The sequence below is a fragment of the Sminthopsis crassicaudata genome, chromosome 5 (genome assembly GCF_048593235.1).
Source record: "Sminthopsis crassicaudata isolate SCR6 chromosome 5, ASM4859323v1, whole genome shotgun sequence".
Taxonomy (NCBI): domain Eukaryota; kingdom Metazoa; phylum Chordata; class Mammalia; order Dasyuromorphia; family Dasyuridae; genus Sminthopsis; species Sminthopsis crassicaudata.
This window is the reverse complement of record NC_133621.1, coordinates 23,377,097-23,402,519: the sequence shown is the minus strand read 5'-3', so window position 1 is coordinate 23,402,519 and position 25,423 is coordinate 23,377,097. Positions and strand designations below refer to the sequence as shown.

Genomic DNA, 25,423 nt, shown 5'->3' with positions numbered 1-25,423 from the left:
TTCCGAAAGGCCTTGAGGCTGACCCGTGAATCAGAGGCTGCTTAGTCCCCTCCTCCCTATTCCTCCGTCCCTCCCGGGGAGATGTAGTTTAGTCTAGGACCAGACAATCAGCCCCACAGACTTCAAAGCAAACAAACCCAGCGAGCCCCTCGAAGAATCCTCTTTCCGAGGCTTGTTTTTCTTCCTGATTCTCTAAGGCTCCAAATTAGCATTCTGTTTTCGCCTTGGAGTCTCTCTTCTCCCTCCTCCCTCCCACCCCCCGCCGAGCCAAATTTCTGGGTCGACTCTCACGCAGGGGCAGAAAATCCGAAGCGGTTGAAGTTTTTCTAAGCCGTCTATCTGCATATCTAGGAGGGTGCTGGGCTGAAGGGACCCAGTGGGGGTGTCCGATCTCAGACGCTCGCTGGCCGACAAATCTCTGAAGCTCCTGGAAGCTCCCTTCCCAGCTGCGAAACGGCCTTAAGTCTCCGGGAGCTAGTGGCTAGCTGTTAGAAAGTGGTCAGAAAGTGCGATCCATAAACACTCTGGGAGGATTTGGGCCCATCGCCTCCGGGGGTGGGGGGGCCGGGGGGGGGAATTCGAGGAGTGATTAAATGGCTTTACTCTTAGCCTCCACAGCTTTCTCTCTTATTAGGACAGATACATAGATACAGATATGGAGAGATACCGAATGGAGCGACTATTTAGTCCAACTGTCTCCTTCCCCCATTTCACAGAGAAGGGAATTGAGTTCCAAAGAGGATGAGACGGTAGGATTTTGCTAGGCTAGCTCCTTTTGGACCTGTAGCCGCGTGTGAGTGCGTGGGGGAATGAGCGGGAAGGAAAGGTCCATTTGGAGTTACGGAACCAGAACCAACCCCACACGTCATCGTCATATCCTTCTGCCTGGGGAAGACTTGGTCTAAAAGATGTAGTGCAGGATGCACTGGGTCGCTCCCTTGGGTTTACCGAGGTTGATGATGAATGGTACTAATCAATAGCCAGACGTGTAAGCTTTCCAACTGGTGTGTGTGTGTGTGTGTGTGTGTGTGTGTGTGTGTCTGTCTGTCTGTCTGTGTGTGTATGTGTGTATGTCTGTGAGTGTGTGCGTGTGTCTGTGTGTGTATGTGTGCGTGTGTCTGTGTGTGTATGTGTGCGTGTGTGTCTGTGTGTGTGTGTCTGTCTGTGTGTGTATGTGTGTATGTCTGTGAGTGTGTGCGTGTGTCTGTGTGTGTCTGTGTGCGTGTGTCTGTGTGTGTATGTGTGCGTGTGTGTCTGTGTGTGTGTGTGCGTGTGTGTCTGTGTGTGTGTGTGTGTCTGTCTGTGTGTGTATGTGTGTATGTCTGTGAGTGTGTGCGTGTGTCTGTGTGTGTATGTGTGCGTGTGTGTGTATATGCGTGTGTGTGTGTGCGCGCGCACGCACGCACGCAGTTAAGCAGGTGTCCATCCCGGAATTCTCAGAGACTTCGACGGTCTGAACTAGCCTATCCCGTCCTCCTTAGAACGAAATTATTAGGTGAAAACCCGCTCCAAAGTGATCTGCTGACCCCCTAAAGAGGAGGCCAGATTAAGGATTGGAATACTTCCGAGGCTCTTCTGCTGAAGCTGCTTTTACCATAGCTTCATTTAGGATCCCCGGAGGGCTGGCTGCGCGCCAGTGCTGGGAGAGCCCTCCAGCTATCTCCCCTTCACCAGAGCTGCCTACCGAGCACTCCACGCTCCTGCTCCCAGGCTCCTAAAAAGCCCTGGTTTCAGTTGGAGAGTCGGGGGTGGGCCTGGGGAAGGAGGAAGTTGTCAAGACGGGAAAGTCTTCCTTTCCTCTAGGACGGGCCCCAAAGAGGAAAGGGAGAGGGGCTGAAGGAAGGTTAGACTCTTGGGAGAGCCTGGGCGTGCCTATTGCCCGGCCCACTGCAAGCTCTTAACAAACCCGTGTTGATCGGTGATGGATTGGATTTGGGAGGGTGGGGAATAAGGCTACCTTAAGCCAGGACACCTGGGTCCCACTCCCAGCTCCGCTACATAGTGGCCCTGTGACTCTGGGCAAGAAAGCCTGAGGTCCCAGTGAGCCCCGGAATTCGGAGCTGAAGAACCACGGCCTCTATGGGCAGCCAGGTGGGACTAGACGTGGGGGGGTGGGGCCCAAGAGGATCTCCGCTGCCCCCGACCGGTGTCCGGATCTCCTCCTCTCTACCTCCCCTTCCCCTAGCCTCGGGTGTGGCCCCTTTGGTGTTAACGGATCAAGGGGCGGTCGCCTTTGAAGCGGTCCGAGCACTTAGTACTCCCCCACCGCGGCACACGCGGGAGCCTTTGATTTGCAGGGAAGAGGCCGGAGGAACTAGGAACTAGGACCTAGGAACCCCGCCTTGACCTCCGCTGACCTCTGACTGCATTCAGGGATCACAGCAGCGGCGGCGGAGGCGGCTGCTCGTCCGGCTCCCTAACTCCGGACCTTCAGTCTAGGTGGCTGCAGGTAGGAAAGAGCGGGCGAGGAGGGTGGGGGCGGGGCGGGGCCCGAGGCAGGGCCCTGGCTCTGTCTGGCCTGGTGGCGAAGGTTCCCCTCCCCCAATCCGGCCGGCTCAGACTGGCTCCTCTAACCCTCGGAGAAGCAGCCGCATCGAGCGCGGGGCCCCTCAGGATGGGTTAAATGCAGATTAGGCCGCGGGGTTCCGGCACGCGGAGAGCCTCTTCTATTCCACCATTCAACTACCATTAATTAAGGGTCCGCCCGGAGCTTCTGGGGGCTGGGCGCTTTCCTCCCCTCCCCTCCCCCCTCTGCGCGTCTTGGGGTAGACTCCAGCCCTTAGGAGCGCATTTCCCGTGTCCTCCCTACTCCATCCCCCACTCCTGAGCCCTAGCAGATTTCGGGGCGACGCTCCTCGGCTCCCACGTCTTCAGCCACGAAGCCACTCGCACAAACGAGCTTGTCAGACAACCTGCGTGGGGCTACCGAGGGGGAACAAAGGCAGGAAAGGGCGTGGGGGGGTCAGCCCCTGAGATCTGGCCAGCCCGGGCTCCGGGAGACCTCTTAGATGTTTTCCCCATCTCAATCCACAAAGTGTATGAGCCCCTTACTGAGCGGTGCAGAAGAGGCAGCTGGGAGCGGGGAGTGGCCAGAGGCTGGCCTCTAAACAGAAGGGCCGCGTCTAAACCCAATCTTGCCTGGCACTGCCTGGCTCCAGCCATTTGACCCAGCAGTTCTCTCAGACCAGAGGTTTTGAACCTATCAACTTAAAAAAAAAAAGTTCCATAAGGGTCTTTCATTGGGATCTCTTCTGTGTAATCCTGGGTGTTTTTGCATTTAAAAGCATTGTTCTGAGAAGGGGCCAGACTGCCTGGGGGGAGGGGAGCCCTTAACCCACAAACAGGTTAAGAACGTCCGCTCGAAGCACGCTTGCAGAGAAAGTGGCAACCGGCACTGGTGAAGGGAGTTTCTTTCTCCGGGAGTTCCGTAACCCAATAAAACCAGTGTCTCTAATTCCATCTCTCTATGGCAAGAGTGGGGAATATTATTATTTTTTATTTTTTTTATTCATTTTTCCAAATTATCCCCTCCCTCCCTCCACTCCCTCCCCCCCCCCATGGCAGGTAATCCCATACATTTTACATGTGTTACAATATAACCTAGATACAATATATGTGTGTAAATACCATTTTCTTGTTGCACATTAATTATTAGCTTCCGAAGGTATAAGTAACCTGGGCAGACAGATATTAGTGCTAACAATTTACATTCACTTCCCAGTGTTCCTTCTCTGGGTGTAGCTACCTCTGACCATCATTGATCAACTGGAAGTGAGTTGGATCTTCTTTATGTTGAAGATTTCCACTTCCATCAGAATACATCCTCATACAGTATTGTTGTTGAAGTGTACAGCGATCTTCTGGTTCTGCTCGTTTCACTCAGCATCAGTTGATGTAAGTCTCTCCAAGCCTCTCTGTATTCCTCCTGCTGGTCATTTCTTACAGAGCAATAATATTCCATAACCTTCATACACCACAATTTACCCAACCATTCTCCAACTGATGGACATCCATTCATCTTCCAGTTTCTAGCTACAACAAAAAGAGCTGCCACAAACATTTTGGCACATGCAGGTCCCTTTGAGTGGGGAATATTAAAAAACGAAACCAAAACAGAACACGAGGTAGGCAGTTCCTTTCTTCTGACCCTCGATCTAGGTTTCTTTAATTTAATCAATCAACAGGCATTCATGTATTCACTGCTTCCCATGTGCCAGGCGCTGAGCTGGGGACTGTTGTTGGGTCTTTTCGATTGTGTCTCTTTGGGATCCTATTTGGGGATTTCTTGGCAGGGATACTGGACTCACTTGCCTTTCTTTCAATTTTGCGGGGGAGGAAACTGAGGCACATAGGGTTAGTGACTTGCCCAGAGTCACTAGGGTCTGAGGCCAGATTTGAACTGAATGAATTGAGTCTCCAGACCCGGCACTCTGCACTATGGCGCCACCTAGCTGCCCCAGACTCCGGGGAGCCCTCAAGGAGTTTGAGATACCATTAGAGAAAACAGCACATTTCTATAAATTATATAGCAAGTAAACACAAAGTATTTAAACTTTTAAAAAAATTTTTTAATATATATATATATATATATATATTTTTTTTTTTACTGTTTAGCCTGAGTTTCTTGAGTGCCATATCCAGCACATAGTAGGCCCTTAATAAATGTTGGTTTCCTGGTGTGGAAACGGGAGGTGGGGGAAGGATATTACTAGAAGTTGTTGGAATCAGGAAAAATTTCTGGCAGGAGGTGGCAAAAGAACTTTACTAAAGGAAGATCAGAGGGTGCAAAAAGACCTCTGATGCATCTGCTGGGGGCAGGAACACGGGAACACACCTGGTAGGCTCTGAAGATATCATAGTCTTGGGGTTTAGAGGGATTCACTTTCCTTTTCACCACTTTACTCTTTCGGAGGTTTATAAAAGGCAAAAAGAAAAAAAAAACCTCAGGGACATGTGGATTGTCTCTCCCTATCTCCACCACTTTCACCCCTAATTCTAATTAGACCTCTTCTCACTCCTCTTTGGGAGGGGATCATGGAGGAAGGCCTGCCCTTCTTTACTCTCCTTTTCTAGCAGAAACTGTCAAAATGCAGGCTGGGCTCTAGATACTTTTTCTTCCTTTTGAGACTTTCACTCCTGCCCTGAGGAAAGACTTAACTTTTAAATTTGCCTTGGGCTTAAGAAGCCACACTTATCCCCAGCTGATTTGAAGGAGGCTGGGGTTTGAGGACCCTAGTGCTCTGCTACAATTTTTTCTACCCTTCTCTATTGGACAGCTGGCTCCCCTCTTCTCTTCCAGTAGGGAGGGATGCTGTGATGACGCCAGAGAAGGGAAATGAAGGGACGACACTGGGGTCTCTCCAGCATTTGCTCTATTGCCCTTCCTCTGGAGGGAGGGAAGAGTAAGAGGAGGGAGCATGGAGAGCAGGGCCTGGGAGGGGTATAATATCAGTGATCGTAATCAGGGCCAATCCTGCCCGGAGAGGGGGAGAGAAGAAGGTGTTCTTCCTCTCATATTTCCTCATTATCTTGCCCCATATCCCCCTGAAAACCAACCCAACATCGCATATAAGTCACCCCTCTGCTACAAAGTTTGCTGTGGCTGCTGAATAGGGGGAGAAAAGTGATCTCTTTCATCCCCCAACATTGTCATCCAGCACAGTTAAGAAGCTGGAGCAGATTGGGAGCAGAGAGAGGAGGGATGGGCCAGAAGAAGGCAGAACTCGGAGAGGAAACTGACAGTTATTTAAATCACTTACCGAAAATAACGTGTTTTCATTAAAAGTGAAGAATCAGACTCTTTATTTTGATAAGAGGCTCTCAAGGCCAAATTTGGACAGACTGCTGCACCACAAATCAGGAGGAGTCTGTTCTGTTCTCAAGCTACAGATAGATCTGAAGATTCTGTAAGGTTAGGATGAATTATGGACTGAGCAACAAAGAAATTTGGAGATCACCTAGCCCAGTCTTTTTGTAAAATCATAGATTGAGAGTTTGAAGAAATCTTTGATATCATCAACCCCTTTGTGATAACAGATGAGGAGACTAAAATTCAGGATTTGCCCAGAGTCATAGAGCTGTTAAACACCTAAGACAGGATTAGAACTCAGCTCCTCCTCACTGCAAGTTCATTGCTTTCTCTGCTTTTTCTTAATATATCAATGCCAGACAACCAGGCACAAAAAAGTTAGTAGGCAAAATGACTGATTTATGCATAACATAAAGAAACAGGCCCAGAGAGCAGGTGTTAGAGTCATATAGGTAGGTAGTAGAAGAGGGAGGATTTAATTCCAGATGTTTTGATGTTTAGCCATTTTTCAGGTGTGCTGACTCTTCTGTGTCATTTTGGTATTTTCTTGGCAAATATCCTTTTCCAACTCATTTTACAGATGAGGAAACTGAGGCACACAGCGTTAAATGACTTGCCCAGAGTCACACAGCTAGTAAATGCCTGAGGCTGGATTTGAACTCAGGGACATGAGTCTTCTTGAATCTTAGACCAGCAGCCTATCCACTGCATCACCTAGTTGTCCCAAAGAATTAGTGGAAGTGGTAATAATTTCCAGGGCAGGAAGCTATGAATGAAGGGTGCGATAAGTACATCTAAATGGTCCTAACTTTACTCTTCATTCCTTTGCACCTAGAGATAGAGTGTGATTCAGTAGAAAGATGGCTAGTTTTGGAGTCCAAGGTCCTAAAACCAAATTCTGCATCTGATTACCTCTATGACCTTAGCCAAATCAAAATCTCTCTGGGACTCAGAGATTGTTTTCTCATTTTCTTATTTATGGAAGTTGGCTTAGCTGGCCTCTAAAACCTCAGACCTTCCAGCTCTATTCCTGTGACTGTCAGTGTGACCATCAATACACTGAAACACAATGTACAACTAACAAAAAACTTTTCTGGTTCTGATAACCAGAAGCACCAAACCAACTCATTTTCTGTACAGGCCTAGACGTCCATGGGCTTTGGAGAATCAAGTGAAAGAATGTTTCACTTGATAAATAAAACAAACAAACAAATAAATAAATGTGAAAAAATAAATAAAAGTTAAAGAATATTTCACTTGATAAACAAATAAAATAAAAAAATTTGTGAAGTATTTTGCAAATCTTGAAGCCCTATATCATCATCACCATCATCATCATTATTTTATTTCCATTTACTGAGGAAGAAAGGAGAGAAAAAACAAAGGAAGGAATCAAACATTGATTGAACACCTACTATGTGCCAGGCACTGTGTTAAATATCTTACAAATATAATAATGATAATGATAGTTAACATTTTTTTAGCATCTATTATGTTGTCAGACAGCATGCTAAGTGCTTTAGAAATGTTCTTATTTGTCTCTCATAACAATCTTGTCAAGAAGGTGCTATTGTTATGCTCACTTTATATCCAAGGAAAATGAAGTTGAGATAAATCATGTGACTTGCCCAGAGTAACACAACTAGTAAGTCTCTAAGGCTAAATTTGAACTCAGATCTTCCTGACTCCAGGTCCAGTATTCTATCCATTGGACCATTTAGCCAATGTACATTCAAAAACATTTATGAAGCAGTTACCAGGTTTTTAGGAACAAAGATAGATCCTGCCCTCAATCATCTTAAACTCTTTCACAAAGAAGACAGAATAAGCTGTGGACCAAGAGAGCTTGTTATAGATCCATGTGGGGAGGAAGGGAGGTGATCAAAAAAGTAAAATAGGCAGAAGTTAGTGAACCCATAATCTGGCTGTGGAAATGGCATGGATCTGGGAATGTTGAATTGCTGAATGAGACAACGAAGTTTATTATAAGACACAATTAATTGTCAAGAAATGAGATTAAAATTCAGAGCAAAGAAAAGTTGGAAGCATTTTCAAAGAGGAAAACATTGGAGATAGATCTTGGAGCATTCACCTTGAGGACCCTGATGGAGAGCTTCATATTTCCTGAGCACGGAAGATCCGGCAACAGCAATAGCAGCTGTTTCTCAGCTCCTGATATTATCATCCAGGGAGTTCCATCCTTAGGGAAGGGAAACATCCCCACCAACTGTCAACCAATAGCACAGACAAGCAAGCCCGGATGTGGAAGAGAGGCACCTGAGGGGAAAGGGTGGCAGGTGGCAGGAACATCAAATCACTCTCACCTCAACTGCTACCTTCTCTTAGATTCTGATGTAGGGCTCAAGCGCCCTGGGAAAAGGGCCAACATCCTTGCTGACCCTCCCCAAATCAGTCACAGACCCTGCTTCCAACTTAGTTTACCTTTGTAGCCATTTTCCAGGTACCCAGTCCCTGTGGAAATGCAACTTGGCATCTACTTCTGCCAGTGTAGCAGCTGTGGCTATGGAAAGATAGAAAAAAGAAAGTTCCCATCACCAAAGACCTTGACTCTGCCAAATGGCTCAATATCAATATAGTTTTACTAATGAAAATAGCTGGAAAGAAGAGGTTTGCTTGTCTGCTTTGTTCCTGCACCCTAAAGACCAGAAAGCTGTTCTATCTGCTGAAAATCCTATATTCAGTATTTCCCCTCTTAAAGCACAATTCCTTGAGCCCTTTTCTATTTGCATGCCCAGTGCAAAATAAGAGCATTTTTATTCATTCATTTCTGCATCCATTCAAATTACAGAATTTTTACAACTAGAATTCAGTTTAACAAATGTTAAATGCTTATTCTGTGTAAGGTTCTGCAAAAGTAATAATAATAATAACAACAAACTTTATACAGAACTTTAAACTTTATAACACTGTACCTCTTATCTCATTTGATCCTTATAACAATCATATGAAGTAGATGCTACTACTATTTTTATTTTATAGATAAGGAAATTGAATCTAAAAGAAGTCTTGACTTGCCAAGATCCACACAATTAATATGTGACTGAGATAGATCCTGAGGGGACAGGGACAAAAATGAAACAAACTCTGGCTCTGTGGAGCTTTCCATCTTGGAGCATTCCATTTGGTGGAGATTGGGAAGAGGATACAGCATGTACACAGATAAGTAAATTCAAAAGTATACATAAACTGGTGGGAGAGGAAAGACATCAGAAAAAATATATATACATATATATGTATATACCTGAATACCTGGTATGTATATGTATATGTATATACCTGAACAATCTCCTTGAATCACCATAAATGCTTACTCTGTCAAACATCATTCTAGACATAGGTTATAAAGGCAAAAAAGAAGAAACTTACGGAGCTTATCAGGGTAAATAAACATCACACTTCAGAAGCTCCAGAGAAGGGAAATTTTTATGTAAGATGCCTGAAGTGAGCCAGGAATCCTATGGTACAGAGATAAGGAAGGGGTATATACCAAGCATGGGACATAGCCTTTGAAATGGAGAGAAGGTAAGAGAGAAAAGTGTACATCAGAAAAGTAAAGCAGGCCATTTTGGTTGGAAAAAATGTAGAAAGTAATGAATATGAACTATATCCAGAAAGGGTAAGCTATAGCCAAATCGTGAAAGGTTCTAAATGTGGTACAAAGGAGTTTATATTCTAAAGGCAATAAATAGGTAGCTACTGAAGATTCTTGAGCAGGCAAGTGACATGGTAAAGTATTTTTTAGGAATATGTTTGAAGTCTTCACTGAAAAGGGAGAAAGTAGAAGGGAAATCATTTAGGAGGCTATTGCTTTAGTCCAGGCAAGGAGGGACAGCTTAGCATGCTTTTCAGATTTACAGATAATACAAAGCTATCAAGGGTAAATAACCACTATCAAGGGTAAATAACCACTGAATGGTAGAATCATGATCTCAAGATCTTGTTATTGTTCGGATGAATAAAATAAGGTGAATGGTAACAAATACAAGAAAAAAAAGAGGTAGAGCTTTTTGAGAAGTGTGCTATCCAGAAGGAAGGACATAATATTCCCTTTGTAGTCTACCCTAGTCAGACCATATTTGGAGCTCTGGGTTCAAGTCTGTATAGATTGAACACAGAAGAACTGGAGAGTGTCCAGAAGAGGGCAATGAAGGTGGTGAAGGGGCTTGAGAGCATGACGTAGCATGGGAGGTTGAAGCAATTTGGAACGTTTAGTTTGGCTAAAAGAAAACTTTGAGGGAATGTGGAAGATCTTTATGACATTTTTGGAGAAATGCTACAACTTTATTTTGTCTACTATATGTCTTTGTATTTTGAGGGATCATCAAAGGTCAATTTAGGACTTTATGGGAACAGAAGTGGGGAGTTCCCAGATTAACGATGTCCAGCAAATGGAACTGGAACCCTGCTAAAAGCAAAACCTTTGTGGATCTGTCATTTGATGGTTCAGCAGGAGTTCACATTCTGCTTTAATTAAGGTATTATGAAAAGGATGGTTTCTAAAGTCTTATAAAATTCCAAAGTCACTTACATTGGAACAGAATTTTGCTCCTTCATGGGTCTATCACTGGACACCAGACATATGGGAGAACTGAATGAGGGACACTCACTGATGGACGATTCTGTGACTATATGACCAAGGGCATCGACCATTAATGCTCTTAGAGACAAAGGACTAAGGAGACATGCTCATATGTGAAAAACCAAGTTAATTGAATACGAACAACATTTCAACTTGTTTCTTCTTTTTCCTTTTCCCCTTAAAACCAGGTTATATAACAAATGATGCAGTGACTAAAGTGCTATCCTTAGGGTCATTCTAGCCTCCAACACATATTGGCTGTGTGATTCTGAATCACTCACTGCACTTTTCTGTGCTTCCAGGGAAATACAACCCTGTAACATATCCATAAATTGGTTGAGTTTCTAGTTTGCTTCACTGGGGGAGTTTTCACACGCAGTTTTGAATGAATGAATCACAGAACCGGAGAAAATAACCAACCAATAAACACATTTGTTCTAACATGAAACAAAGACCTGGCATTATTAGATAAAAACCATATGTGGATGCCAGTCCTGATGGAGAAAATGTGACCAGTCCATACGATTATTCTTAACTAGCTAGAACCATCGTGCATAGAGAGCTGTGTTTGGAGTCAGGAAGACTCATCTTTTTGGATTCAAGTGTGATCTCAAATACTTACTGGCTGTGTGATCCTAGGCAAATCACTCATTAACTCTTTGTCTCAGTTTCCTCATCTGTAAAATGGAAACCATAATAACACCTACTTCCTAGGTTGTTGTGAGGATTAAATGAGACGAAGATTGTAAAGCACTTAGCAGAGCTTAGCATGGTACATAGTAGATGCTATGTAAATATCAATTATTGCTTTTATTTGCTTTTATAAATCCAGTAAGTAATTGGGTACACTGTTGTTATTGTTGTTTGTCCTTTGTTCCCAAAGAGCACCATGATATGGGGGAGATGATGTCATGACATGCAAGTGAATTGGATTTAAGTGAGGGAGAGTTGTGCAAGGTCACCTGCCTCACTTTCCCCTCTGCAGCCATCTGGGACCAGTGGCCAGATATAGATCGGGATGACTGGAAATGGGTACACTGGGTTTGATTATGGAGAACCACAGAGTAGCTGTGTTTTCCTTTCTCTTCCCCCCCCCCCCCATTCCATACTAGTTACTTCATCTGTACCCAAAGTGCTTGTTTAGAAAACTCCCTCTGCCGGTATGAACATCATTTGTTCTGCAACTTGAGAGTTTCCTGGACCACCTGGAGATTCATTTGGACGTCTTATCAGTAAGAAATCACAGCTTTAAAACTGAAAGGGATCTCAGAGGCTATGTGCTTCAGTCTTCTAATTTTACAGATGAATAAACTGAGGTCCAAGAAAATTAAGTGACTTGATTAGGATCACACAGCCAGCACCCATCAGAAGAGAGATGAACCTAAATTTCTTACTCCAAATCTGGCTCTCTATGCATTATGTCACTCTGTCCCTCTGTTTGAATACCTGTTGTCCTAATGCATTTTGAAGCTATTAATAGTTTAAGATATATGAGATATCATTATACATAATATACTATTATTATAGATCATACTTGAACAGAAAATATTTTGTTTTAGCACAAGAAACTTTCCAATAGACACACGAGCTTTCCCCAATTACGCCCCTCTGCAAAATAAATTCCCTGAAAGTAGTTCATTTTCCAATACTTAGCAGAAAGGAAGGATTGACAGCATCTGCTTGCCCACAGACTACTCTTTTTTTTAACCAGCAATCATAATAGCATTTATTAAAGCTTTGCAAAAAGATTTTACATATATTATCTCATTTGATTCTCACAATAGCCTTGTCGGGTAAGTATTATCCCTATTTTGCCATAATCACAGATCTTTAAAAATTATTATTCATTTTTATTTGTTAGGCATATGAATATTTTCTTTTTCTTTTTTATTATAGATTTTTATTGCAAAACAGATGCATGGGTAATTTTTTGACATCGACCCTTGCAGAAACTTCTGTTCCAACTTTTCCTTCCTTCCCCCCACTCCCTCCCTCAGATGGCAGGTAGTCCCATACATGTTAAATATGTTAAAGTATATATTAAACACAATATATGTGTACATATTTCTACCGTTACACAGACTACTCTTAACAAACTCCTTCGATTTCTGGCTTTTGGATGGAGGAAGCCCCAAACCAGGAAAGAAATCACAAAAATCACATCTTCAGCAAAGTGCAGAGCAGAGTGGCTACAGACACCACTTGAGCTGCAGTGCTTGCTCATGGGCTCCGAATTGTCCCAGATTCGTGTGATTCCCGGAGGATTTCCCCTTCTCTGAGCATGAAGAAAATGGCCAATTATTTTTCTGTCTGAAAGATTCTGGGATGTGTCAGAGGGTGACAGCTGAGAGAGGAGACACTTCTTCATTAAGAACAGCTATTAAACACGCTGAATATTAGTTCAGGCAGCATCAAGACGTGACGGCACAAGCCCCAAAGAAAGGATTGCAGATCACACAGTTTTTATTTTTGGTCAGCCAACCACTCTGGATGTTCCTATCTCTCATCTCTCACTGCCATTCCTCTTTAAAGGTCCGCCTATTAAAAACCATCCCCATTAATGGAGATCTGGTTTTGTTTTTGTTCTTAAAATATTTGGAGAAGGCACGCGTGGGTATCCATCTCTTTCTTAGCCTTCTATCTCATTGTGCCCAGTCCATTTCTCTTCCTGATTGTAATCATCCTTCAGAATGTCTTTTGTGTCAAAGCAAGTCATTGTTGGAAACGTGTTTCAGCCTACTTAAGCCCATCATGTGTCTTTCCATTTTGTCTAGGGAGAGTTATAAGAGAGCTGAACCACAGATTACATAATTAGAGAAGACAGATTAAGCTAGTCAAAAGGGTTAATTGAAGATTGTAAATTCCAGGATTCCCTGGGACCCTGTCCCATTTGCTCTTTCTGTCTCCCCAAAGCCTAGTATGGTGCTAAGAAGGTAGCAATTTTTTATTGAATTGGAGCGAATGTTTTAAGTACATTTAAGAAAAAATTTAAAACCAAGGGAATAACATTTATGGAGAACGATGGTTCTTTATCTTCAGTTCTAGTTTCTGAGCGGAATGAATTCCCCCCAAAGTGAAAATGTGGCAGATCCAGGACTGATGACTCAACAGATGCTAATTGATGATGAGTTCCAAGCTGTGCCTATCACATTTTTAAAAATCAGGTTAAATCATATGTCACTGCTCCAGAAAGCTCAATCACATTTGAATCCCTTTTATAACGGATTGAAACACTGGAGTTTTTTCCTGGAAGACTCAAAAATACATTTTGTGTCAATAAGAAATAGGCCTGGCTGAGGATCTCATTAGTCTGTTCTTAATATACATGTGCACACATCATATGCTTCAAAGACTAATGGGGAGCAGCGGCTTCCTCAGAAACTATTTGTCAACTGATGCCTCCAAAGGCTTTAAAAAGAAACAGAATTCATGGGTGTGATGTTTTTTACACTAATTCTTTTCTTTCTTTCCTCTCTGTCTTTCCATTTCTGCTTTCCTGTCTCCATCCCCCCTCAAGAAAAAAGTTAGTTTAAGAAAAGTCTCTAAAGCAAAAAGATTGGAACAAATGCACAATTTTTGGAGAGAATTCATCATGATGAAGGACCTAAAGATTTATAGGATGACAGATTCAGACCTTAGAAGTCATTGTCCAAGACCCTCATTTGACAGGTAAAGAAAATGAGTCTCAGATAGCTTACAGAACTTCAGATTTTATGTAATTATTTAGTAACAGATATACTTTTATTATATATATATATACATATATTAGCTCTATATAGATTTATGCAGATGTATCTATATCTATATATTTATATAGATCTATATATTTATATAGATAAATATAGCATTTGTCACATGCCAGGCACAAGTGATAAATCCTTTAAAATTATTATCTCATTCAATTTTCACAGTAACTCTGGAAGGTAGGTGTTATTATTTCTCCATTTTATAAATGAGGAATGTGAAGCAAACTGAAGTTAAACAACCTGCCCAGAATCATGAAACTATGAAGTATCTGAGGCTGTTGTTTATAATAAATGTTTTAAATAATAAATCCAGTACTTATAAACAGCCCCTCCAACTGCTCCATCTATTGAGAAAAAAAAAGAAAAAAAAAAAAAAAGAAAAAAGAAAACTCTTGTCATAAATATGCATAGTCCAGAAGACAAACAAACAAAAAATCCCCACATTGTCCAAATGAAAAAAAGTCTCTGCATTTTTAGTTCATTACTTTCCTGGTAGGAAGCAACTGCATGTTTCATCGTTAGTCATCTGGACTGTGGTTTGTCATTGTATTTATCAGAGTTCTCTAAAGTCTTTCAGACGTGTTTTTCTCCATAATGTTGTTGTTAACATATAAATTGTCACAGAACTGCTTACTTTGCTCTGCATCATTTCATAAAGGACTTCCCAGTGAAATTCTCCATTTCACCATTTCTGTTGGCCTGATAACATTCCTTTATATATATGCGATATTTTATTTAGTCATTCATCAGTGAAAGGATCCCCTTCCCATCTTAGTTTCCAACTTTGACTACAAAGGAAAGGGCTGCTATAATTATTTTTGTACCTATGGTCTTTTTGATCTTTCTTTTGGAATTACAGATATAGAGCTGAAAGGGAGTTTGGAGACCAAAGGATCATGGGAGTATAGATTTAGAAGTGAGACCTTAAAAGTCATCTAGTGTCCAGCTTCTTAAACTGTGGGTTATGACCCCATATGGTGTCTCGTAACTGAATGTAGGGCTAGAGAAATTATGATTTAGTATCAGTGAATGTTTGATTTATGTCCCTATTTTCTTACATACCCAGGATTATGTAAAAATTTCTTGGACAAATGGAAAAAGTTTAAGAAGCATTTTACAATTGAGAAACTGAGATTTGCTCAAAGTTCTATAGGCAGTATTTGAACCCAGGTCTTCTGACTTCTAGTCCAATGCACTTTCTTTGTTTTTTTTAACCTTCTCTGTGTGCCTAACTTTTCCAACTTTTCCCATTTTCTTGGGAATATTTCCTCTTTTCTTTGATCCCAGAACAAAACAAAAACCTAAATTGTGACTAAACCTGAAGAACAGTAAAAATGATAGTCACAATGATTAAGAAAATGGTGATGTAGTTGACATTTACATGGTGCTTTAAAGTTTGTAAAATACTCTACATAGATCATTTCATATGAGCCTCACAATGACTGGGATGTGGTGTGATGTGCGACATGCTACAAATATTATCTTCCTCAATTTGCAGAGGAGAAAATAGGCTCAGAAATTTGTGATCTATGATCACATAGTTAATATTTATCAGATTCAGGATTCGAACCCAGTTCTTTTCTGAAACTAAGTCCTTTTTGGTCTTTTGCTAAGGATCATATAGGGTTCTGGACAATGTATTGTGTCTGAGATGACTGGTGATTGAATCAGGAAAGGCTTTGCCCTTGGGGGTGAGAATAGCTGGTTATTGTCATGACAACTAAAAGAGAGAGATGGGCAGCATTTGACTTAAAAGATTCTGCTTTAATTTGAGTTTTCAAATACCTACAAAGCAAAAAGCAAAATAGGAATGAAATGGACTGAAAATCTGATGAAGGCAGAATTCCTTAAATATATAGATTTGTTTAGTTCTAGCCTAAGCAAAAGACAGTTGCTTAAGGATTTGGAGAGAAGGGCACTGAAAAATAAAGGGTGGCCAGGTAATGAATATCTGCTCAATGAAATGTATGAATGAATTTGCCCATATAGGCTCTGCCAAAGGAAGAACATCAAATGCCTTAAAGCACCTAAGGAAGATCTTAGGGAGTCAGGATGTCAGAGCCCCAAAGACCATGCAGTGTGGGGCATTTGAACTGATATAGTAGCTAGTAAAAGATATTCCATAGTGGCATCATTTGTTACTGTTCGACCAGACCTGGAAACTTTTGACCTGCTTTATTTCTACATGTAAAAATGTCAAATTTAATGATCTTCCTTTAATTAGGAGAAAAACCACAAGAAATAATATTGGGGGTCATTATGAACATCTTAAAGGATTTCAGGAAATATAATTCTGAACTCAAGAAGTGCTGATGGAAAAATATTGTCCCACTTGAAGTCAGCTCTTAAGGCTTATAATTGCATTCTGTGATTGGTTACACTAAGCATCTAATAATAAATTGTACTTTTCCCCAACTGTTTCCTGACTCAAATAAAAGTTTGACTTCTCAACTTTTATATAATTTGGTTAGATTTTATGTTTTCAGTCACTTTATTTTCTTACTTCTAATTGAATTTAGACAAGTAGTTAGTTGGTTGGTTAGTTTGAGTGCAAATGATATAAGTCATATAACAGAACCACAACATCTTAGCATTTTGCAGTTGGGAGGGATTTTAGAGATGATTTGATCCAACAATTTATTATATAATAGTATTAAAAATATTAAAGCTATCTAGTGTAAATAATTTAAAAATCAATAGAAGCCTACATGTCTTGGAATAATTTCCATTTCAACAGGAAAGTTTAACCTATGAACTGTCCTAACTTTCCAGTTATTCCTCCTGTTTCTGTCAAGATGTTTTATCCATTCATCTCATTTCTTTTTATTTTAAAGTCATTTGAAATCATGAATATGCTAATCATTAACCCATCCAAATATTTCAATATACAGAAAAAATCAGGAAAATTTTATAAGAAACTTTGGACAGCAATTGTATAAGATTTATTTTTAAGAAATTCTATCCATACACATTCACACACATATGACTGAACAAATAGTAACAAAATGGCTCCATTTCTGTTCCTCTTGTGCATCTTTTTGTTTTTTCTGTGCCATTAAAAAAGTTTTATTGATATTTTTAAAGGAAACATCACTACATACTAATGTATCACCCTTACTCTACTCCTCATGGGAGCTCTCTCTTGTAACAAATATGTATGGCCTCGCAAAAACATAATTGACACATTGGCCACATTCAAGAATGTATTTATCTCATTCCATGTTTCGTATGCTCATCATTTGTCTGTATATTCTTCTCATGGAGTTGTTGTTGTTGTTTTTTCTCTAAATGATTTTATAAAGATATTTCATTATATTCACCAACATTGTCCATTGTAATTACATTGCTGAATTCCATTTCATCAAGGCAAAGTATTCCCTTGGTAATTTGATAGGTATAACATTAAAAGTGTGAATTTACTTTGGAAGTATTGTCATTTTTAACATTCCTTCAACTAAATTTATTTTTTATTTCTTTAAAGAGCACTCTGCAATTGAATCCATGCAATCTTTTATCAAAGAATTCAATATTGTGCTTCAATAGATTCTTCCCTACATATTTGAGGCACTTTGTAGTTATTTGGATTGAGATTTCCTTTCCTATTTTTGCTTCTTGGATTTTGTTCAGTTGTGTTAGTCATGTCTGGGAGTTAGTGATCCCATTTGCATTTTTCTTGGCAAAAATGCCAAAGTGGTTTGCCATTTCCTTTCCAGATCATTTTATAGATGAAGAAACTGAGGCAGACAGGGTAAAGTGATTTGTTCAGAGTCATACAGCTAGTGTCTGAGGTAGGACTTGAACTCTTGATCTTCCTGACTTCATTTCTAATACACTATCCACTGCACTACTTTGCTGCCTCAATTATTTCAGAGAAATGCTGTTGATTTTTCAGTTTTATTTTGTAGTATATAACTTTATTAAAACTATTATCTCAGCATTTTTGTTGATTCCCTATGATTTTTCAAGTATACCATCATATCATCAGCAAATAGAGATTGTTTTATTTCTTTTGTTGCTGCTTTTATGCCCTTAATGTCATGTCTTCTTGTTGTTGCTAGCATTTTTAGAATTACATTAAACAATAGTGGAAAAGGGGTATTTCCTCATTGCATATGTTTTCTTTTGATTCTAGAGAAGTGATTTTTAATTTTTTTAAAGACACCTCTATGCCTATACTTCATAGGATTTTTTTTTAGCATAAAAGAGCAGCACTGAGTTTAATTGCATTAATTATTTTTGCCAACTTGTTGGGTGTGAAGTAGTACTTCAGTGTTGTGTTATTTTGTATATAATTGTTTATTAATGAGCCTGAAAATTTTCAAATAATTAACAATTTGTTAGGTTTTTTTTTTGAAAAGCATCAAATCTTATCTTTTTACTATCCATTTTGAAAAAAAGTGTTGCCTCTGCAAAATTTTAAACTGTTCTCTGTATTTTGAAAGTCATTTTTTATCTATCACATTTACTATATTTTTCCCTTGTTCATTTTTACGTTGATTTTGTGGCATGGAATTTTTTATTTTAAGGTACTCCAGAACATGTCTGTCATAATTTTATATATTGAATAGAAAATAATCCACCTTTCTTCCATAGTTGTGATAAGTACATTATTCTATTTCCTTCTTTTTTATAATTAAAAAAAAATAAGTTTATCATCTAGCTGGAATTCACTGAGATACATATTTGAGATGAAGGTATAAATCCATTAATTTTTTTTTGCTAAACTGTTAAACTCTTTCCAAAGATGGAATATAATAGACTCTTTTCAAAGTTTTATTTTCAGTGTATCAGAAATTAATGTGTTATACACGTTTGGTTGGAAATCTGGTATCTTTCTCATGGATCTTTTTCATATTCCAGTGCCAACTAGTTGTTATGATTATTATACGGTAACATATTTCAAAGTCTGTAAGATGCAAAACCTTCAATTTTCAGCATGACTCTAGTTATTCTTGCCTATTTGTTTTCCTCCATAAATTTAATGATCATTTTCTTGAGGTTTGTAAATAAATATCTCAGTATTTTGATTTGTATTTAATTGACTATGTGATGTGGTGATTTTTATTCTTCAGCAATGCAATTTCCTTGCAAGTATTATCTTCTTTGATTTCAGTTATCATCAATGACTTTTCTTTATATAGTCGTGTATATTTCCAGTTAGCCTATTAGCAGATATTTGATTGTTTTTGTTATTATAAATGGGCTTTTATTTTCAATGCTGTCTTCTAAGTCTGTTGCTAGAAAATAATAATGTAAATGAAATTATTGGGTTAATTTTATAACTCTTAACTCATTGTCTCCATCAAATATTTATTATCTAGATGTAGGGCAATTTTGACCTTTTTGTTTTCGATACTAATCTTGTTTTATTGCAATTGTTAAAATTTTCAAAAAATATGAAATAACTTCCCCTTTAAGGTCACCTTCCAACTATACTCTCTCCTTCTTCTAAATAGCTATGTAGTTAAGGCTCATCAGGTAAAAAGTAAGTTCCCTTAGGGCAGACACTCTGTACCTTCCTTTGTCTTCCCAGCACTTGGTCAAGTTCCTACCACAGAGCAAGAACTTAGTAAAAGCTGATTGATCACTTGAAGTGATGAAAAGATTTTTCTTACTTGCTAAATGTTTTTAGTGTGAATTCTTTTAATGTTTCTCCATTCCACATCATTTTGGTCTTTGGCTTAAGGTAGATTTTTTTTATTATATTGAGAAAAACAAATCTCTCTTCTTATTTATCTTAAAATAATTAAGAGGATTGAATTTAATAAAAGGACTTTCTATCTATTGACATAACAGATGGATTTAAAATTTCTTAGTTTGTGAATAGGTTTTTTAAAATGATATTAAAACAACTCTGCCTACCTGGGATGTTGGTCAGTCATGATAAGTCATTTTCATGAAAATGGAGAGAACTCATCCCATAATTCCAACTGCCTCCACTTCTGCTTTGATGGACCAAATTCAGTGGGGATAGTGTGGCACAAACTTCAAAGTACTGGCTCTGGAATCATAGGATCTGAGTTTAAATTTGATCTCTGAAACTTGCTATCTAGTGATTTTAGGCAAGTCACAGCCTTCCTGAACTTCACTTTCTCATCTATTATAAAACAAGGAGGCTAAACTAGCTCTCCCTTTGGGTTCTATGATCTTATGAACTTAACAAGCCCCAAACTGAACTTATCACCTGCTCTCCTTCCCAGCTTCCCTGCTGCCACCAGATTCTCAATCCTTTCAATGTTTCAATACTTCTAAGATCTATAATTATCATGTAATTCACATGTGTGAATCACATAATTCACAGTTATGCAGACATAACTGGATGTTCTTTGGAAGCAGTGGTGGCTGGGAAATTCAACCCAATCATAAGGCATTCTGAAGTTAGCAAGGGTGGTCCTCAGACACAAGAAGAGCCTTTCCGTGGGTCTGTCTGATGAGGCTCTTACTGTTTTGTTCAACTTACCAGGGCTTATATAATGTGAGCCCAACCTTCAGGAACCTAGGATCCTTTTCACTCCATGATGATGAGAGAGGCTTTTCAGAAGAAGGTCTCGGAGCCTTTTTTAATTTAAAATTGCTTGGATGCTGACATAGTCCTTCTTTGTATTTTCTCTACTCTACTAGTCATCAAGTCAGGGCTAATCCCTTTTCAGAAATTACATTGAATCTTCCCCCCCTCCTTTTCTATTGCTATTAGCTTAATCTAGGTCTGATAGTCCCCTCAGAATCATCAATTAGAAGAAAACTCAAAGAGCACTATCTAAGTTATTGCTCTCATCTATCTGAGCTTTCTGTCCTTCAATTCAGACTTAAAAATAATTTTTACTAATTACTATTGTTCCATAATTAAGAAATCTAGCTGCATAGTGGACAGAGCACTGACCTGGGAATCAAGGTGATTCATCTTTCTGAGTTCACATCTAATTACAGATATAATGCAATCCTGGACAAATCGTTTAACTAATAAGTTTAGGGCCTCAGTTTCCTCATCTGTAAAATGAGCTGAAGAAGGAAATAGCAAACCACTCCAATATCTAGGCCAAGAAAACCCCAAAGAAGAGTTGGAGACAACCAAAAACTACTGTGTAGCTTTCTAGATAGTAGAAACTATATAATTAGTAACTGCTATGTTATTAATATTGCTGTTACATATTTTTTTGATTCTTTGTAATGATGTACAAATGTAAACATTTGTAGTTTCTCACAGCATAATGATGTAAAGGGCTGAAACTCTGAGTTGATGCACTGAAGTTGGACTTAAGGCTAATTACCGATTGGACAATATTCTATTAGAATATGCTTGGAAAATGGCCCTTGGGTGGAATAAGACTAGCCAGAGTCACTTTTTGGGCAGGAGATAAAGAAGAGGTCAAGGAGATCCTGCAGTCATTCCTTTCACTTCTACCCCTAATGACCAAGAATAAAGACCAAGGACTTTTGCTTATCCTGACTCTGGCTGATTCTAAGGTATCCAGGATGCTAACTCGATCTTCACATATTCATATTCCATTACATTAGTGACCCACAATTTATTAAGACATTCTCCAGTCTATGACCATATACTTTGTTTCTAGTTTTTTGCTATTGCAAAAAAAAATATTGTCGTAAATAGTTTCTTGTATATGAGAACTTTCTTCTTACTAATGCGCTCTTTAAGGTATACACTTAGCAGCGAAGATTGCTATTATTTAACCTAGGTGCCTTTTCTCAATTAACTGCAAACACAAGGCTAACTTGGAACAAAACCGATCATCACATTCACCATGTGTGTCAGTGTACCCACTCGTTTCATATCTGAAGTCCACCACCTCTTTACCAAGTGGAGGAAGTCTAGAGTTTTTCTGCTCTACTCTGAGACCTCACCCAGATATATAGTTTGCATTCAACCGGAACCAGAAATATTTGTCCCCAGCTAGCATTTAATGACTTCTGTGATGATAATGCACCCACGTATCATAAAAGCAGAAGGTCTTGCTTTTCAGTCAAATCAGCATTTGCAACAGCTAAGGACCTTAGGACCCTACAGATGAATAGTTCCTTTTTCCCTTAAAAAAAGCCATAAAGAAAGCAGGCTAATAAGTGATGTTAAGACCCCATTCCTAACAGGATTTACCAGTGTTAAAGCGTGTTGTCCAAGTTCATACTACATGTGATATTTTGGTGTCTTTGCTGGATTGTGACAGATTCATATTAGACAGATGGCATTGAACACAGCTTTATCCTCCCCTGGAGAAAACAGGGGCCTTTTGCCAAGGCTTCATAACATGAACCTGCTCCTATTTCCTAAAGGGCAAAAATGATTCACTTTCTTCTTGGATTAAGAACAAGTTTCAGATGGGCACTGACATGGTTTATTTGCCAGAATGCAGACATTTAATACTGTATGTGCTTTTTGGAAGGGAGGCTTTTCATCAGTCAAGGTTACTACTTTGCTCAACTGGGAGAGAGGATGTATTAGAATAATATGATATTAGCCCCTGTTTTTAGTATTATTTAGTTCTTCTTACTAAGGAATTAAAAGAATTTCAAAGTTAGTTTTCCCTGGGATTTTCACCAGAATCACAACCTATTGATGAGGCTGTGGGGAACCATACAGACAATCCATCTTGTCAAAGGTATACAATACTTGGTTAGCAAGGCAAAGACTTGTCTCAGGCTCCCTGACTCATGTCATCTCTGTACTGGAAGATTAGTTAGAGTGAGAATTATAAATATAAATTATAAATATAAAAAGTAGGATGGGAGTTCAGGAAGGAGTCAGACCTTGGTGCTGAGTTAACTGTCAAGAAAGAGCTTATGGAGTTTGGACTTATTATGGGCCCTACAAGGTAGAAAGGCTCTGGTGAGAGAGAGAAGAAGAAGAAGTTTGAATTTTTTTTATTTTACGAGCTAAACATTGGTTTCTTCCACTAACAAAGCATTAAAGAGTGAACTGTCAAAAACAGAAGAAATGTTGTATCCTGGTTCAGCCATTTAAAGCCTGTGTGACTTTAGACAAATCAATTTACTTTTTTGGCCTTAGTTTCTGCATTTGGAAAATGAAGAATTTGGACTAGATGGCCTAAGACTTTACTATCATGGATAGAATACTGGACTTGGGAAGACCTAGATTTATATCCCATCTCTATCAAGTATTAACTGTATGACCTCAGGTTATTTACATAACCAACATTGCATTGTTGCCTCTGTTTTCTTCTCTGTAAAATAAAAGAACGTGGTTAGGTGATCCCTAAGATTCTTTCTGGCTTCAAATATATAAACCAATGATTTTATGACTTATGTTAGGTGCTGTAGATGAAAGACATTTATCATAGAATCATACTTGATGGAGAAAAGACTGAATTTCCCATAAGGCTGTGGATCTCAAGAATAGCCCTGTTTGATGTTCTTAGGATTTCATTGGTTGGAATCCGAGATTCCTGTGGCACAAGGTGATTATAGAAGGGGGACATGGATCTTAAGAAAGAAGGAAGAACCACATGGAAAATGCTCCCATGGGGAGGGAGGGAGGGAGGGAGAGGGAGAAAAAGAGAGAGAGAGAGAGAGAGAGAGAGAGAGAGAGAGAGAGAGAGAGAGAGAGAGAGAGAGAGAGAGAGAGAGAGAGAGAGAGAGAGAGAGAAGAGAGAGAGAGAGAGAGAGAGAGAGAGAGAGAGAGAGAGAGAGAGAGAGAGAGAAAGAGAGAGAGACAGAGAGAGACAGAGAGAGAGAGAGAGAGACAGAGAGACAGAGAGAGAGACAGAGAGAGAGAGAGAGAGAGAGAGAGAGAGAGAGAGAGAGAGAGAGAGAGAGAGAGAGAGAGGAGAAACGAACACAAATGAATTCATCTAGAATAAAACTTCCATTGGAAAAGTAGACTGGAGACCACTGGTGAAAAGCTTTAAAGGTTAAATACAATATTTTGTTTTTTTATATTTGAGAGATTAGGACTTTTTGAGCAGAGGAGTGATATGGTCATCCCATACAGTAATATCACTATTGGGAAGATGGAATGGGGAAAGGAGAGATCTGATGCTGGTAGACAAATTATAATGGCCCAGGTGAACAGTAATGAGTTTCTGAACTAGGATGGTTGTGATTTGAGAAGAGAGAATTGGGCATATATGGGAAATTAGCTGCAGAGGTATAATCAAAGAGTTGTGGCAATTGATTATGGGGACAGAAGAGGGAGAGTATAAAGAGAAGAGGATGATCCTGAGGTTGCAAAAGTAGGCGACTGAAATTATGATTGTATGCTCAATAGAAATCAATAAAAGAAGGGAGATATATTTTTTCATCTCCTGGATCAAGACTAGTCATTACAATCATGTGGCACTTGGATTCATTTATTAGTTAGTTGTGTGACCATGAGCAAGTCACTTAGCTTTTGTATAAGTTGGTGTCCTCAACTGTAAAATGGCTATAATAATGGTGTCTACTTCATATATTTGTAAAGCACTTAGTACAGTGCCTGGTGGATAGTAAAAATAATATAAATGCTACCTATTGCTATTATTATTGTTTTAATTATTACTATTGCTATCACCACTGTTAGTGTTCTTTTCCTTTATATGGTGGTGGTTACTGTGTATATTGTTCTCCCGGCTCTGTTCTCTTCACTCTGCATCAATTCATATCAATATTTCTATGTTTCTCTGAATTTCCCATAAAGTAAACTGCTATTCCATTCCATTCACATAGCACAATTTAACCTTCTATCTTTCAGTGGATGGACACCCACTTGGTTTCCAGTTTTTTTGCTACTATAACAGTATTGCTCTCAACACACTATTAGACATGGGAATTTTCTGTTTTTCTCCTTGAAGTATATGGTCAAACAGTGGGAGTGCTGGGCAAGGGAATGGATGGCTTAGTGAATTTTCTCACATAATTCTGAATTTTTTCCCAGGCATCTATGTAGCATAATGACAAAGCTCTGGACCAGGAAGGGGGAAAACCTGAATTCAAATGCAGCCTCAGACGCTTATCAGCTGTGCGACTCTAGGTAAGCCAGTTCAACTTCTGTCAGTGTCAGTTTCCTCATCTTTAAAATGGGGATAAAAATAGAACCTTCCTCACAGAGTTGTTGAATGGATCACAGGAGATAATATGTGTTAAGTGCTTTGTACACCTGATAGTTTACATAAATGCCCACGACTCTTATTGAACAAATTCACATCTCTACCAACATTGTCTAGTGAGATCGGCCTTCCCTCAGACTTACCAATGTTTCCTTTTCCATCATTTATCTTTGCCAGTTTCTAGCTGGATCTCTGAAACCCAGTTGATAAAGCA

The 25,423-nt window shown here is 39.6% G+C and overlaps 1 long non-coding RNA gene across 1 annotated transcript in view; it reads left to right on the top strand.

Moving 5' to 3' along the window:
• Positions 1–25,423, top strand: part of LOC141543383 (uncharacterized) — a 42,942-nt gene that overhangs the window by 5,776 nt on the left and 11,743 nt on the right. The window contains exon 2 of the long non-coding RNA XR_012482433.1: positions 25,038–25,133. This is a non-coding gene — a long non-coding RNA (uncharacterized LOC141543383). The remainder of the gene's footprint in view (positions 1–25,037; positions 25,134–25,423) is intronic.